Below are 16,677 nucleotides of genomic sequence, written 5' to 3' on the forward strand. Positions count from 1 at the left end.
TAAAATAAAACACACAGGGCCAAAAAAGGTATTCACGTTTTAGTTCCTTTTTTAAAACCATGCCGCCCACCACAGAGTAGGATGTTGGTACATCACATTGATATATGAAATCTATTCCCTGAACCTCATTCTGTATGTGAATTGAAGCCTGTTTAGTGAAGCATTTAACCTGTGAGGCCCTACACCAGTCTTTGCTTTAGCAGAGGGTCATACGGAAGGAATTTGTGTTAGACTACACAGATCGATCTTCTTTTATCCTGCAACTCCAGAATTCAGCGGAAGCCATGCAGAGACATAAACAGGACAGAGATGAGCGAGGCTAGAAAACTGACGGATGGAAGGAGAAACCAGGCAGCCCTGATTTTCACACACAACTACAGCAAGGTGCTAGGAAAAAAAACAGAATTAATTTTCTTAATTCCCCGCATTCATTATTTATTATCCCCTAGTGTGCAGCAGGTATCTGCAACTCAATATTACAGGAGTACTGACAGTGCAACTGTACTTATAGACCTTATTACATTTCAAAGATGGGCTGGCCCAGAGTCCGCCCGTTTTCTCCAGTGCGTTCATTTCGCCAGCTCAGATTTGAAGTGGCAAAGCAAAATGAATCCCTTTCGGACAAGTTAAAGACCATTACTCCAATCTGTCCTCCGGCCTTTTCAGATTCCCTTCTTTTTCCCTGTGATCAGCTCCAGGCCAGGTGGAGCATGGTGGAGCTCCATGAGGAGCCCAGGTGCCGAGAGAGGCAGGCATGCACGCTTTTCAACACTCCCACATGAGGGGCAGAAGGCGACGAAGTGTGCAAGCAGCATAGGGTACGAAGACCCAAGGAAACTAAGATGCGAGTAACAATAATGCAGTGTTGCTTTCAAGTAAACATACGAAAAGTAATACTGCATACAAACATGTGGAACCATATCACTGAGATGGCAAGGTGACCTGGAAACCAGATTGGTTTATTTAGTTGTTGCAGGGTTTGCAGAGTCACTGTGAAATTCCACCAAGCTCTGCTATTTTTTTACATATTTCCTGTGTTGCTTTACAACTCACGCCAACTGGGAAACACATTTCTGCTGCAGACCTGTGTTGCTGAGGCACAGGAGTGATGTGCACAAGCTGTTGAGCTTAATGGATAGAGGCATGTGTACAGAAAACACGCAGTGAGGCTCCAGCGCGGCTCCTAAGAGCGACAGGAGGAAAGTAAAGCAGGTGATCTCCGCCACCTGAATACAGGTATAACTTGTCAGACCGCCAGCACCTGGAACAGGTTGTTCTCTGCAACCTGCCTTGTTCAGAAGGCCACTAGCATTTCCACAGAAGTGTTCCACTGCTAAATCCTTTCTCAAGAGTTTCTGTCACTCTAAGGACAATGAGCTGTTTATATCAGAATATTCCTGCAATTCAGCTGCTTGCTTATTTCAAATCATGCTACATTGGTATGGCATACTGTTTGGTTCTCCACTGTTATTTCTACTTCGATGAGTGTAAGAAGAAACGGCTGTAATAAGCACTGCACAGCTCGGTAAACAGACTGGATGGACCTTCAACCTCTCCCTGTTCTTCAAATGGGGCCCCTTGCCATCTGTCACATTTTCCATCTTATCTTCCATTTGCATTTTTGCATTGTATTCCATACAGTGCAACTGGTCCCTATGACCCTTCCTTTCTAATTTCCTGAAAAAAGTGTGTCATATAGTGAAAAGACAGATTTTGTCCCATAGACATATATGTTCTTGTATGTCCTTGTAAAACAAGGCGATGGATGTCCAGGACCACTTGACCATGTCTAAAGACCCGTAACAAACACAAACAACAGAAACACATTTTGAACCCTTCGGTTATGCCCTTTTTTAAAACATCCATCCTCTCTGAAACTTACTTACCCCCATTTTCAAATGACACATTTAACATTTGTACGTAACAGCCTGTCCTGCCAGTATCCACAGGACATCTGAGGTCACATCACCCCCATACAGACCATCTCCACACCACACGGAGAGACACGACCCAAGCCGAGCTGCACAAGAGTATCTTGCGCCATGTCAAATTCTAGCAGCTTCCTAGTGCTGTAAAGCTATGGCAGTGCAGATTTTATTTGACAAGTATTGCTATTGCCCCTTAATCGATTGTAGACGTACAGTACACGTGTGAAACAGGAGACTCACAGCAAAGCGCAGCAATAGTCAAGAGTAAGCACATTCTAATCAGATGACACAAAATGAACATTTAAGACACTGCAGCCAGAGATCTACTTTAGGCACTGGAGGCTTTGTTCCACACCGAGAATATTCTCCATTAAAGAGTCCTTCCTGACTGTGAGTAATGATCACACACTAAAAGAATTCTCTGAGAGATCACGTTTCTTCAAACAGGTGCTGAGATGCAGACCCACGCTGAATAATGAAAAGGAGCATGTGAAAATTGCCAGGGGCTGAGTTATGTACTTCAATTAATGTCTATGGCAGCCTCATTTTAATACTTGGGCAAAAATTGTGCCCCCAATTATCCTCACTGAAAGGTTCCAGCAATTAAAGTTAAACTATTCTTTTACTCTTTAAAAAAAAAGGGGACTTTTCACTTCAGGAAAAGAGTAAGATGTGCATTACAGTAAAACGCATTAGGCCTGGCCTCTTTAAACTGGTCAACAGGCCGCTGTGTTTTCAAACTCGACGCCCAAGGCCAGATCCGAACAAAACACTGCGGGGTTGTCTGACTTATTTCCCACACTCCCGCGGTCAAGTAACGCTGGGACCCAAGCAAAGGCGATCCAACTGCAAACAGGCACTTTCTCTTGGAAAAGAAAAAAAGCAACACCATGACGTTTCCCTCAGAAACTCCCAGATGCCCTTTGGATGGAATAAGTGAAGTCAGTGTGAAGGTTTATAAATCAAATGCTATAAATACGCCCCAGTCCACAGCACCGGCCTTCAGGAAGAGCCTCAGGCCGCAGAGCATAAAACAAAATGCCACACAGAACAGCACTTTACCAGGGGAGGCTCATTAATAATTGAAAGGTTTTAAAGGTTTAGCTATGACTTGGGCAGGCTGGCAGGTCATTTCGACGGTGAGACACGCAATAGGACCTCTTAAACCCCAAACCCAGAATCCCCCAACTGTAAAGACACCAGCCACCAGCCTTCTTCTATACTTAGCCATCAGTGTCCCTCAGGGCCGACCAGAGTTTAATCAGGAGCCAGCTGGGACCAGATCTAAAGCATCTGTAGGGCTAGAAAACAGCCATCAGCAAAAAAGGATGTAGAAGAAACTGAACACAATGCCTTAAGCTGGCCACCTTGGGGAACAGACTCTAAAGTTACACAACTCAGCACGCAATTTTAGAAATCTACCTACAGGCTCTTATACTGTATCTGTGAGTTCCCCTGACTAATGTTCCCGTGCTTATCTTATAGCTGTGCCTTCTATATAGCCAGTGGAGATATTAGCAAATTAAAGAACAACTACATTAGCAATGATCAAAATAGACTGCTCAAACGCTCATTCTGTGAAAAGAAAGACTTGTGGTTGTTTTAACAGGAAGCTCACTGAATACAATATTCTTTTTCCAGTGCAACTAATCCCTCTTGTAGTCTAATCACTCCCTTCTGCTCAAGCATTCCTGACACAGGAATTCCACATAACACTGTCGCAGGGAATTCCAGCCTTGTGCAACTTCGCATCCAATAACCATACTACAGTGCGAGTCTTCAACTGCAGTAGCTCACATGAGTCACATTTACTCATCACAGTTTGGTGGGATGACATGTATATATAACACCTCTGGTCATGCAAAATGCCTCTCGCAGCATGACGCACTGCAGCAAATGAACACCTCAGTTATCTGGAAGCCTTACACCACCAAACTACACAGACAAAACACAGGCGGGACCGAAACTCCAACTTTCCACTGGCATTGAGATTAAAGGGCATCAGGATTACCATGCTCTGTCAGCAGCTAGGCGAATAAAAATCCTGCTGTTTTCTTTCCCAACTCAAGTTTACCATCCATGCAGAACCACTGCCTGGTTTCGGTAGAGCACTGAATCAAAATGGACAAAAAGATTCATTGAGATTTATTTGGAGGGTAACACTCTCTCCCAGTTTTGAAACCCTTTTCATGACTCTTTCATTTTTGTGTCTACATTTGCACTTATAAAAGCATTTTAGAAGCAAAGAGCAGCTCTCAAAAACTGGAGCACGTTTTAAAAGTGCTCTAAACGATCAGATTGAATTCTTGGACAGCGGACACCCATCATCTGCCTGAGACTTTCACAATGCTGTTTTTTGTATAATAAGCAACAGGTTTTAAGAGGTCTTGCTGAAAAATTGAAATGCCAATTAGTGAACAAGAAATAATAAACAGAAACAAAACATTGCAACATGTAAGGTTAAATCCAATTAAAGGAAGTTGTTCAGAAGGGTACTTTCTGAAATCAAAATAATTCAAAGACACTAATACCAAACTTGGCTGATGCCACCCTGTTCCTGGCCCTTCAAGAATCCACTAGTATCTAAGTGGTTCTATAACCACTCTCTCATGCAACTGAAAAACTGGCCACGTTGTAAAACGGTATAGCTGTTACACTCTATTATTGTCCTTTGTCATTTCTGTTCATTAATTACAGCCTCCAAACTTATTCACCCCCTTGAAGCACTAAAAGCTGATTTAGCAAAGAAAATGCAAGGATACATCAAAATAATTTACTAATTAAAATGTGATCAGGCACAAAGACTTCTGAATGGCAATAGTCTAACTGTAAAAACAATGATACATTTGCTAAAAAAACTAATTTAAATGTATTAATTCCCAGGTAAATATGTTGAATACAAATGGAGGAAATGTATTCCTTTAATGATTTTTAGCCCACTTGTAATTTCATTAAGCCACAGAAGGTTTGTACAAACTTCTAGAAGCCAGACTGATTGCCATTTGGAATTAAAAGATGCTGAACAAAGAAGCAAAACACTCAATGCTCCACCATCATATGGAATCTCAGAGAACTTCTCAAATATCTAGATCAAAAAGTTATTGACCTAAACATCATGAATTACAGCTGTACAAAAAGCCCCAGTTTCAAATGTAGTGTCCTTCTTCAAGACATTCAGGACTATCAGGAATCCCTGCTAGCGCACCAGGAAGAAGACTTTAACAAGGTTTTACTCACATTCTTGGTCAAAAAATGTGTTTCAGGGAACAAAATCACACCCAAGGACGAAACATTCTGGCATTGCCAGGATATAGTGTCTCCATGCAAGGCTGACCTCATGAATCTGGTGTCTCTGGCAAATATCTATGGCAACATATGAACAAAGACACAAAGCTTCAAATCACAACTACTTGCCTTCCAAGTCAAAGAAAGACCAAATCATTTGGATGGGCGAAACACAACTTGTCTTAACAGTCCTGTGACTACCACAGAAAGACGCAGTCAACTCTCCTGTGAGCATCACAAACGAATCTCTTATGCTTTAGTGATGCTTTGCATCCTCTATTTCTGATATCCTAGCTAGAAATCCTACTCTAGCGTTTCCGGCGTAAACTTGTACTTACGTAAAGAAGTCAAGGACAGACTTTATAAAAATATTAAGCCTGTAACAAGTTAATGGATTAAGGGAGCATGAAAGTAAGAGTTTTGCCCAGAACTTGTCAGCACTGTTCTTCACTAGAAGAGCTCTATGTGCAGGATGATTGAATATCCTTCATGAGACAAGAAGCCTCATAATGGTTATCAAAGCAAGAGGAGGGTTCAGAAGATACTGAGTAATGTGGGAATGAATAAATAGAAACATATATTTAGAAATATTTTCATGTTTTGTACACATGGTGTATTTGGATCAATTCCCTAAAGTCTTTAGTGTGTCATTTATATTGAAAAATACTGAATGCACGCCTGGATTTGCATGCCTAATCAGCTTTTCATTACATGTTATCAAGGGTATGAATATATTTGGAGGTGGCTGTGCCTAGCCTACCTTCAGCTTTTCTGTCGTTGGTCCTGCCGAAACTGTAACTTTGTTTTTGTCAAGGCCTTCGACCTCGGGCACGAAGAGAACCGGCTTCTGTCGGGGCTTGTCCGAGATGAAAGAAGCGCCCTGCTGTTTGGAAGCTTATCAAAGCTGCAGTCAGGTTTAGAGCAGTCTGCCCAAGTTTCCACTAAATGACACAGCACTAAGCCTGCTTCTTCTGAACCCTTCCCCCGTGTGGAAACAACTTCTAATGCCTTACAATGTACATACACTGTACCTTAAAACAAACCATTAAAGGCCTGAGGACATATAGCTCATCCTGTTGTAATCATCACTTCTGGTCCCCCTCCACAGGTCTGAAATTCTCCCAAAGTAAGTCGACACGCGTGACTGTGCAGATAGACAGCACATGACAGTACCCTGGTCAGTTACAATCTATTGTAAATGTCTATAGCACTTATAGTTACTCCAATACCGCCACCTGAAACATTTCGTGTCATCCACACACAGAAGAAGGCCCCGCCTGGACACCCGAGAGCTGTGATGCTCGAAGGCCTAGCCATCACACAACTGTTGCACAAAGCGAATGAATGTCCCAAACTGGAGATAATGCAATCTTTGAACCCATCAATGTCTTACTTAAGTGTCCCAAAACAAACTTAAAAATAGTTAGGCCCTGCTGCACCAGCACAGGAGCAATTCAAAAGATAAGACCTCTTACCCAAGATTCACCACTCTCTACACTAGAAAGCAGGAAATAGTTTATATAGGTTTACAGTTACAATCGCCGACACGCTGTCCAAGGGGTAGATACATTTTTACAAATGAATAACATCAGAGACGCGGCAAATTTTGAAAGAGCCACTTGATAAAAACTGATATTTCCACAGGTAAGTGATGGGGAAGACGACAGCGAGATGCTTTTAGTCAAATCCCCACAACACGCAAGGCTGGAGCAGTGCGTTCGAAAACCGAGAGTGACTCATGTTCACAGCTTCTGAATCACACTGCCTGCAAAAATCTGCATCAAAGGGAGGCAGTTGCTCTCAAGGGCGACGCTCGGCAGCGCTCTGTTATATAAACCTTTCATGTGACTGAAACGGGGGCATCCACGCAGAACAGAGTGCTGTGGGTTAAAAAACAGGCAGATAGAGTCATCCCTTGTAGCTTCTACAATACAAAAATGAGCATGCAAATTAGAGGAACACGGTGCATTGCTATTTATCATATCCAAAACAAAAGTAATAATAGGTAAATAATAAAGTGAATATGCTGAATGTATGGTCTTTGAACTAAAGCAGTATGTAGTACCTGAATCCTATTTTTAGAGACTGCATAAACAGGCTGCATAATCATTAAATTAACAACAATAACAAGGCCAGGAGTTTCCTCTAAGGCACAAAAACATCAGTAATCACCTTTGTTTCTCTGGTAAGGTGGCTGCTGAAAATACGGCAAAACTATTACTGAGTGGCAGAATTTCCTTGCCAAACACAACTTGAAAGAATCCAGAGCTCCGACTTCCACTTCTGTCACACTTTGAAACCGGTCCGGTTTGGTTTTCGGAAAATGGGAAAACTGGGCATTCAAGGTTAACCCAGTGTAAGGGAGGGACAGAGTGGGACGAACACGCCTTCTGAGTCTGTTCGCAGCTGTGCAAGGCGCAGGTCTTCAGCTCCTCAACACCGAGAGAGACAGAGCTTCTCGACGTACTGCAGGAAACAGTGTCAACATGGCCAGGGAGCTAGTTATTTAAAACACCGACACCTGCAGCCACTGTGCGCTCATTGCCAAACCGGTCAGTCATGGTTTACATGCAATACTGGGGAGTATCTTGTGTACCAGAACAAAACGACTGGGTAGCAGCACAGAAGCCATCCGGCACTTCCAAGACCACAGGGTTTGGAAAACACACCTGCACAGCTGGATGGCCTGAGAAATAAACACCGGACAGAACCAACAACACACAGCTCTGAAGATACACACCGCACTCACAACTGTGAATTCATTAACAAGGAAATAGATATGAAAAGCTTGCTGCCACCTATAACACCTAGAACATCCTGATCCTGAGAAATATCTTGCCAGGATATAATAGTTATATTTTGCCACTTCTTTCTGTACCTTATTTATTAGAGAGATATTACTACATGGAAGTACATATAGAACTGAGAACAGGAGGGTTAGCCTACACAAGGAGTTGTAGAAGTTAGGAATAAGATAAGTGGCCATGTTGTAGGAGCCCTTACCCTGGCTTCATTCAAGAAAAGGCTAGACAAGATCCTAGGATCAATTAACTGCTCACTACCTAACAGCCTAGATGGGGAGAACGGCCTCCTATTGTTTGAAACCTTGCTTGTATTCCTAAAAAGAAAACACAGCCTCAGCACCTCTGATGTTATGGAAACCCGGAATCCCTCTATCAGAGCACACCTCACTGGCAGAAACAGAGCCGCCAATTCAATCTAAAGCTAAAGGCCCGAGCTGGCACTCAGATGAGAACAATATTTCAGGTTTAATGGATAATATATATTTTTTTAAATCAATAAAGACTGACAAGGCAAGCTATTCGATTTTTATTGATTAAAAAATAATAAATCATAAAACAGCTGGTACAGCTAAGTATTTAGCGGAGACACAGGACACTCATAAAAAAAATGTAGCAAGTGCCACAGGAGCCGCAGGCTATTTAAAATACAGAATAGTTCATTCTTAACCTGTTTGATATTCGATTAAGGAGGAATTGTACTGGATTAAAGCCCCTGCTCCGTTAAAGACTAGAAGAATAATAGAAACGGTTTTCAATTGAACAGGAGAGATGGGCTTATGCTTTCCGAAAGCTTAAGTAAAATTACACCTTCACCTGAACTCATTAACCTTTAGTGGAAAATAAGACCTAGGGAGAAACCAGCTGGCAAGCTGTGTGCCACTCTGCAGGGAGACAAGCTAGCATTTGCTCTGCTGTTTTTCTGGGATCATGGAGGTATTATAACTCGAGATGCACTGCAGTGGCCTGGATTTTTATTTTGCGCTGTTGTTTCTGGCATTCAGGTGCAAAGGTCTGGCTCAGCTGATCCACGCTCTGTCTGCGACACAGACCTTCAGAATCCCGAAGTGCCTGGTTCCCGCCCGGAGCCTCCGAGAGACTTGGGTACTACATCCGAACCTGGGCGGTGATGGCAATCAGGGAGAGAGGCGCCCGAGGAGGAAGAGACTTTGCCAAGGTCACGCAGTCAGGGGTTGGCTCAGTGTCGACACCATGGCGACTCGTTCTTCTGCAGGATCCCCAGTTTCCCAGTTGGGCTGGGGAAAGGGCTGCTCACGACAACGTTGCTTGAATTCACACAGGTAAAAAAAAAAAAGGATTCCTTAACCTTCAAGTTACCCATATTTTACCCAGCCATTATTGTGCAATTCCGGTTTACTGCCACCAAAGCCACAAAACGTAAAGAAGATAAAGCCAGACGGAAGTCACGGTCACGTTTCAGGATCATAAGGGAAGAACTGAATGAGAAAGGAAAAATGGCAGAACATGCCATGGCGTGATTGTCAATGAAAATGAAAGCAACACAGATATTGAAATCAATCCATCCGTTTCCTTAACTGCTTAATCCCATTCAGGATCACGGAGGAGCCGGAGCCCATTCCCGGCAGGCGCAGGGAGCAAGACAGAGTACACCCTGGACAGGACGCCAGTGCCTCACACCAGGGCCATTTCGCTTGGAAGCCAATCAACCCACCAGTATGGATTTGGGCTGTGGGAGGAAACCAGAGCACCTGGAGGAAACCCACACCACCAAAGGAGGAACGTACTGTACATATTCCACACAGATAGAAAATAATGAAATTATTATTTCAAAACAAACACTTTATTTTCGGCGTTCACCGACCCTGGACTCCACCGTCCCAAACACTGAGTAGGCAGGAATCAAGGCACTTATATCAGATTCGCAGATGTGCTCTGCATTACAAAACACAGCTCCAGTCACAGAGCCAGCCAACAGAATGGAACAGCACGTAGGTGTGTGTGGCAAACCCCCACACTCAGAGAGGTGTTACCACATTGGAGCACAAAAGGTTACGCTGTTAATTGAGTAACATGCCTGTGAGAGCGCATTTGCTGTGGACTTTTGCTACTTGACTAGATGTACTAAATGATCACAAAAAGGATGTTTCTCAGCGTGCTCTGCGCTGTATGTTCATTACACTTTCAACATGCCAGCCTCACTGTTTTTGTTGTTTTGCCTTTTGACTTCTCTTCTACTGCATTTGAGTGTTTTTTTCACTTTAAGTATTACCGTCTTATTGGTAAGCTGCACAGGATCAGTGTCTCCTACACTATTCTACATTAATGACAACTAGGACAGCTTTGATTGTGCTTGTGCTAATGACAGGATGTTATCTTTGAGAAAGTTATTACCTCACAGTCAACACACTCTGGAGGCGGAGCATGACCTATCGAGGGGATTTCAGTGGTGGGAAGCTATAATCACGTACACTTCAAGAAGCTGATGTATTTTACAATTACCAGGCTCTGGAGATGAGTGAATTAATTTCAGTATCACATTAACAGTAATTTCCAAAGTCTTGTAAATGTGTTTGGAATTATTTACTGGTCAAGCCTAGGTAATAGTATTGTAATTATGAATCTGAATTGATGTTTAGCAATGTGAACTGAACAGTCTCAGCTATGACATTTTGTTATAAATGGAACTATTCTGTAAAAAAGACAACTTTTAAGACTATTATATGGACATCCAATCAGATTTAAGGTTCATCAACTGTTAATTATCCATAAATGATAGTCAATACTCAAAACAAAGAATACAGACACTGTTTTTAGCATTTTGGTACTTCAGTACTTATTTCAGAACAATGTTCTAGTTCTAGCGTTCTAGTCGTTCTGGACTTTGATTGGCTGCAGACAGGGGAGTGGGTGTCTTATGGGGCAGCTGTCAGTGTGAACTGGCTGGAAACAGCAGCACATCGGGCTGCAGGAGTGGGACCGCCTGACTGTCCCAGCTTCAGCCTGACACACTGCTGTTCACTCGCCGTCTGAGTACCGGTATCTTGGAAAGGGACCCTACAGACCATCTGAGAGAAACCCGCGACTTTATACTCGCGCTAAGGGACAGAGAGTTCACACTTGTGCACAGCGGTTAGCATTGGTGGCTTGTAGTGTTCGGTCCCTGAGGTGCTATCTGCATTTGCTGTTCACATGAGTTTCCTCCAGCTGCTCCGGCTTCCTCCCACAGTCCAAAGCCAACCCAGTAAGATAATGTGCATCTGGGAAAATGGGCCTGGCGTGAGTGTGTGCGGTTTTTCATCCCTGTGTGCCCTGAAATGGACTGGCATCACATCCAGGGGGAATCCTGCCTTGTGCCTGCTGTTTGCCGGGATAGGGTCTGGCTCCCCCACAACCCTGTCTTGGGAAAAGCAGTTAGAAAATGCTGGGATGGGTGGAAAATTCAAACTTTGCTGATCACAACATTACAGATTCGTGGATACTCTAACGACTGATCAAGCAGGAAGCCGCAAGCCAAATACTAGCTGACGGGCTACATGAAAGATTCACTCAACGCTTAACCATTCAAGGTTAATTCCAAATGCTTTGCCACTACCGAGTCCTGAAGCAGGACAGAAGGGGTGGGAAACTGAACACACGCACTGTATCGTGACACATCACTTAATCTCCTCTGACAAGAGGATACCAGTTCACAAACATGACAAACTAACATATTGCTTTCAAAGGGCCAGACAGACTCACTCATTAATAAGACTCATTTAGAGGATGGCTTGGGAGAAACCTGAAGCAGCCACAAGGCAATCAAGTTCCAAGAGTGTGGTCAGCCATTAATCTGTCTTCTGAAAGATTCTGACAGGATCTGACAAACCTCGAGAGGCTCGCATTATTATATGAAAAGTTGAGGTACTACAAAAAGCACCGAGTTCCTATGCGTTTTTGCAGTTACCTGAAACACAAACACGGGTCTCAGTACCCTTTTTCGGTTTCTCAAAACAAAACGATTTCGCCGTGCGATAAGGCACGAGAAGAAACACCACCATCCTTGATTCTGGAGTGGAAACACTCCATTTGTTCCTTCAGCCCGAGAAGCATAACAAAAACAAAACACATATTTTTCTTTTCTGAATTGGGAGGGTGGGAAGGTGAAAATTCTCAAATAAAAGGCAAACTGCTGCCAAAAGGAGAAGGAAGAAGACTGAAGGCACTGCTATTATTGACAGAAAAGTTTATCAAGCTCTCAACAGCTGAGAAATGCAAATAAGAAACGCACAGAATTTAATAAAAAATCATCTGAATCACTTTGAGCTTCCCTGGTGACAACGCCCCTGACTGGGGTGACTTGGTGTGCACACGCTCCAGCCGCCTGCAGCTTATCGATGCCGAACTCTGGTCAGCAGCTCACAGGTACATTTATCGACACGAGAAGCAAGCCTCTATGCCTTAGAAGCTGTACAGGTGCACCATCCCGCAGCTGGAAACAAATAAGAACTTAAACAGCAAATGTATCAGCAATCACTGAATGCTTTTATGTTCCTGATCTTCTCCTTGGAGATCAGAAGTGACTCTTGCTCAAAATAAATGCTCGCCTCTGTGAGGTGTCCTACATATTTGAATGCCCACCTACACCATTTTCATGTCAGAGCTCACCTCCCAAAGCGTACAAGGAAAACTGCTGAGTAACAGGTCTAGTTCCACTCTCGCTGTGTCTGCGGGCACAAAAGGTGACACGCTTAAGGGGAAGAGTACTTAGCAACATTTCTGCACAAGAAGCAGGCAGGTTACAGTCGGTTACAGAGTTATCCAATTAAGAAGACTAACAAAGCAAGGAAAAGACATGAGTGATTTACAGCAAGGGAACCAATGCAGAATGGGTGGCAAATCCAGCAAAAGGAGAATGGTGAATTGAAGACATTGACAAACACCACTTTCTCAACACTTCACACTGTGACCTTATACTGCAGGCAGCACAACTGTAGCTGCCTTGAAAAAGCACCTTAGGGGAAAAAAACAGCTGTATTGTGCCTTATGACAAGCGTGCATCACCCTAAAGCATGACCAAAAAGAAAACACAGCCGTTAAAGGGAAGCTAAGAACTAATCCAATCTCCAAAGCATGCTTTTTAAACATTTTGAATGCATCTATTTTGGAATCACTTTAGCATCTAAGAGGATTTCACAGCAAGAAAAGTACATGCTGTGTAAGGATCTTTTCATCTGTGCTGTGGAATTATTATTTTGCTGTCTACCAGCCACGACACTGTACAGAACTTGAAATTAGCACTTTAATTTTCAAAGAAAACCCTTCACCAGATGACTATAAGACACTTCTCTCTGTTTCCAGGCACAGTATGTCAACTTTTTTTTCCCAGCTCAGACAAATGTCTCCACAATCCTGCCTTGCGAATTCCTCCCATCTCTTTTCCAAAGCCTGCACTAGTACTGGGCAACAGTTAGGACTGTGACAGCACTCTGAACTGGTGAGACAATCACATGAGCTGAGAACAAATGTTAACACAGTATTTAAGCACAACACTCTAGGGAGTTTTCTTTTAAGTCTTTAAGCCACAAAAAGGAGTGATTTCTAGATCACATGACCTATTTGCTATGTATACAACATAGAGCTACAACTTGCTCACATATCACAAAGCTACAAAAAGCCACTTGACAAATTTCTCAGATGTTGACTGCTGTTTCACAAACTGACTGTGACAGATTTAAGACTGCTTAATAATGGGGAGACCAGATCAAAATACAATATGCACAGCTTAAAGGCAAAACTCATTACTTACAAAAGCATATTTTGTTTTTCTTTCATAAGGTGACCACGTCAAGGCAAACAGAAAATAAAACAGGATACAAAACTGATGGGGGACAGAAAACAAAAGTTGTAATCAGTAGGATAATGAATATGAACCAAAACATAAAATAAACAGTTCACATCGGAACCTTGTATTCAGTATGTATTGTTTGGAGGATTGCTTGTAACTATATACACTGCTTGGAGCACAGGACCTATTTACAGTAATGAATAATCCGATTCAAACTGTCATGAGTTGATTTTCTTTTGCAGTACATTACCGTCACGGTTTATTAGGGCTTTAACATGAATAAGCTCAATTATTACCGATCCAGGCACTGCAATACTGTTGACTACAAAGGGAACAAGCGAGGAGTGTGAGAGTGTGCTACCCATGGTTATCCAAACTTGCCCTAAACCTCTGAAAACTGACTTCACAGTGGTCAGTGCTGGCTTAGCGCCTGTTTCATTAACATTTACGGTCCCAGAACACATCAGCAGTCTAAGGGAATAATAAAGATTACATCAGAATGAGTATGTACGGGCACATCGTGTGTCACAGGTGACACACACTCTCATTCTTATAGCTATAAGGTGGGGCTGTACAAATAGAAAAAAACTTTTAAAAGTCACTATGCGACAGTCCAGAACACACAGGACTAGAAAGGTGAGCTGAGCGTCATACAAGTAGCACAAAGCTCCCATGCTTTTGCATAATACGGGCCAAAGATCACACCAGATCCTAACACCTTAACAGCACAGCAGCAGTGCAGACAAATGGTTACTGGGTCACCAACGAGCCTACACGTACACTCTGCGAGGCTGCCTCGTCAGTTTACAGGCTGCCAATTAAATTATCAGATTTAATGAGCTTTTTAATTAAATCTGATTATTTAATCGTGGCGATTAAATTATCATTAAAAAGAAACCTTCCTGGACTGCACAGGAACTTGTGGAAGCGTCTTTCCCCTGATCTGTTAAGACCTTGCCTAGTACTCGCGGCAGGCGGTCGGGGTGTCCGTGCCACTGACGCTGCCACCCGAGTCGTGTCGTTCAGTTAATCCGGACACACTCGTGTTACCGTCCACATCCCCTCGCAGCGCACACTTGCTCCGAACCAGGAAAAGGCCCCCGTACACACAGCGAAACGATGGTGGCGAACTCGTTAAGGGAGACCCGAAGTCATCCTGTATGTTCATGTACCCGGAACTTAAAAAAAAAAGCACACATCGTGTCTGACACAACTACAGTGTCAGCGCTGTTTCTAGCTCAAAGCCAACGATTCAAAATGAACCGGACTACGCAGGAGACACCAGTCGCAAAGCTCACAGTTTTAGCCCGGAGTTGCAACAGTAGAGCTCTGCTGGCAGCAGTGAACTCTGGATACATCTGACGGTTTAAGGTTTCACGAACAGAAAAGTAGAGAGAATGCTTTGTAAAACACTTAACAGCGAACGTTTGTATTTGTCAAACAGTTAACAGAGTCCGCACAGTACGCACAACGTACCTCACTGCGTGTCTGGACTTCTAAACCGATCAAACTAATTTAAATAGCCTTTTCGAAATTAAATCAGATTTTTTTTTTAAAAAAAGGATAAAGATACGGTTTCAGACAAAAGCTAAACACGTTTTGCTAGCACCCCTCGATCGGATGATTAATAATGTGAGAATCTCATTGATAAGTCTTTTTTGAAAAAAAAAATAAACCGAAAGATGTATAACAGTCCTCATTTAACTTTCACCTTTAACTGGCATTATCTTTTAACAAAGTCTGAACTTGTCCACGATGCCACCTCCCTCCCGATTTTCAGAAACATTAATTAAATTTATTTCCTGGAGAGTGGCGAGACTGAGATCGCTAATAATAGTCATTTGTTTCTTTCTGTGGGAAGGGGGGGATAGGAAAGAAAATCATAATCCGGACTTACTTTCACTCAGATGTTGATGAGGTTTGATCCACTCAGTAACACGATCCCCCTAATCGGTGCCACTCGTGAAAGCGTTGAGACGTGTTAAAGCTTTTGTATTTTGTCCTGAAGCTCTTTTTTCCCCTTTTTTGCTCTGTCTCCTGAGCAGTGAAAGGCTCCTGCAGTTCCGGAAGTGCTGATCCAGCACCACCCGCCTAGGAACACAATCACTTCCGGGTAGTCGAGTGCAACGCGGCAGCGCCCCCTGCTGGGTCGACGGCTTTTGAGTCTTTGTCAGATGCAGGGCGCTGTCAGAAGCGCAGCGTGTTAGTCTGAATACGAGAGGGATCGCATTCGAAACAAGTACCAGATAGCCTACCAAGTCCAACAGCTTCGTAATGCAGAAAACAGAGTGTACTGTAGTATAGCTCGCCAAGGATTTCAGAAGATTCAATCAACTATACAAAAGCAATACACTATCCAGCATCTAGTCAGCACAATAACCTTATTTTTAAACTTATTTTACTTAATGACTTAATATAGTAATAATATGATTCTCATTATACGTAACATTCATCCATTCATTCTCTTAACTGACAAGTAACGGGCGCAAGACAGGGTACACTCTGGGAGGGAAGCCAGTCTATTGTAGTAATAATATAAATCATTTAGATTTCGATGAGGAGCAATAGGCGAACAATAAAATAGGTGGTTTTGTTGAGAAGTGTGCATCATGATGGGATACAGATATATCTGTATAATATAAATATCTATATACAGGATAGACTAGATATCCTCTGTGAGGAACTACTACCTCCTTCCATGTTTTAAATCTCAGCTCGGAGATAGGTAGATAAGACTTCATTGACCCCGAAGGGAAATTGATGTGTTACAGCAGTCCAACCCAAGACAAGCAAAAACAGACATCAGGATAGTCGAAAAATTATACAAAATAAATATAAAATAAATAAATCAAAATAT

General features: G+C 42.8%; 1 protein-coding gene across 4 annotated transcripts in view; it reads right to left on the bottom strand.

Moving 5' to 3' along the window:
• The window catches only part of csnk1g1 (casein kinase 1, gamma 1), a 67,606-nt gene extending 51,721 nt beyond the window's left edge, over positions 1 to 15,885 (bottom strand). For 3 of the 4 annotated variants that reach the window (XM_088922369.1, XM_088922370.1, XM_088922366.1), the window contains exon 1: positions 15,718 to 15,885. The gene's annotated coding sequence lies outside the window, so the exon portion shown is untranslated. Of the gene's footprint in view, positions 1 to 12,640; positions 12,700 to 15,717 lie in introns of all 4 variants that reach the window. The other variant, XM_088922367.1, reaches the window with a different exon arrangement.
• Between the last annotated feature and the right edge of the window lie 792 nt (positions 15,886 to 16,677).

This window comes from Atractosteus spatula, chromosome 7, assembly GCF_055471065.1.
Source record: "Atractosteus spatula isolate fAtrSpa1 chromosome 7, fAtrSpa1.hap1, whole genome shotgun sequence".
Taxonomy (NCBI): Eukaryota; Metazoa; Chordata; class Actinopteri; order Semionotiformes; family Lepisosteidae; genus Atractosteus; species Atractosteus spatula.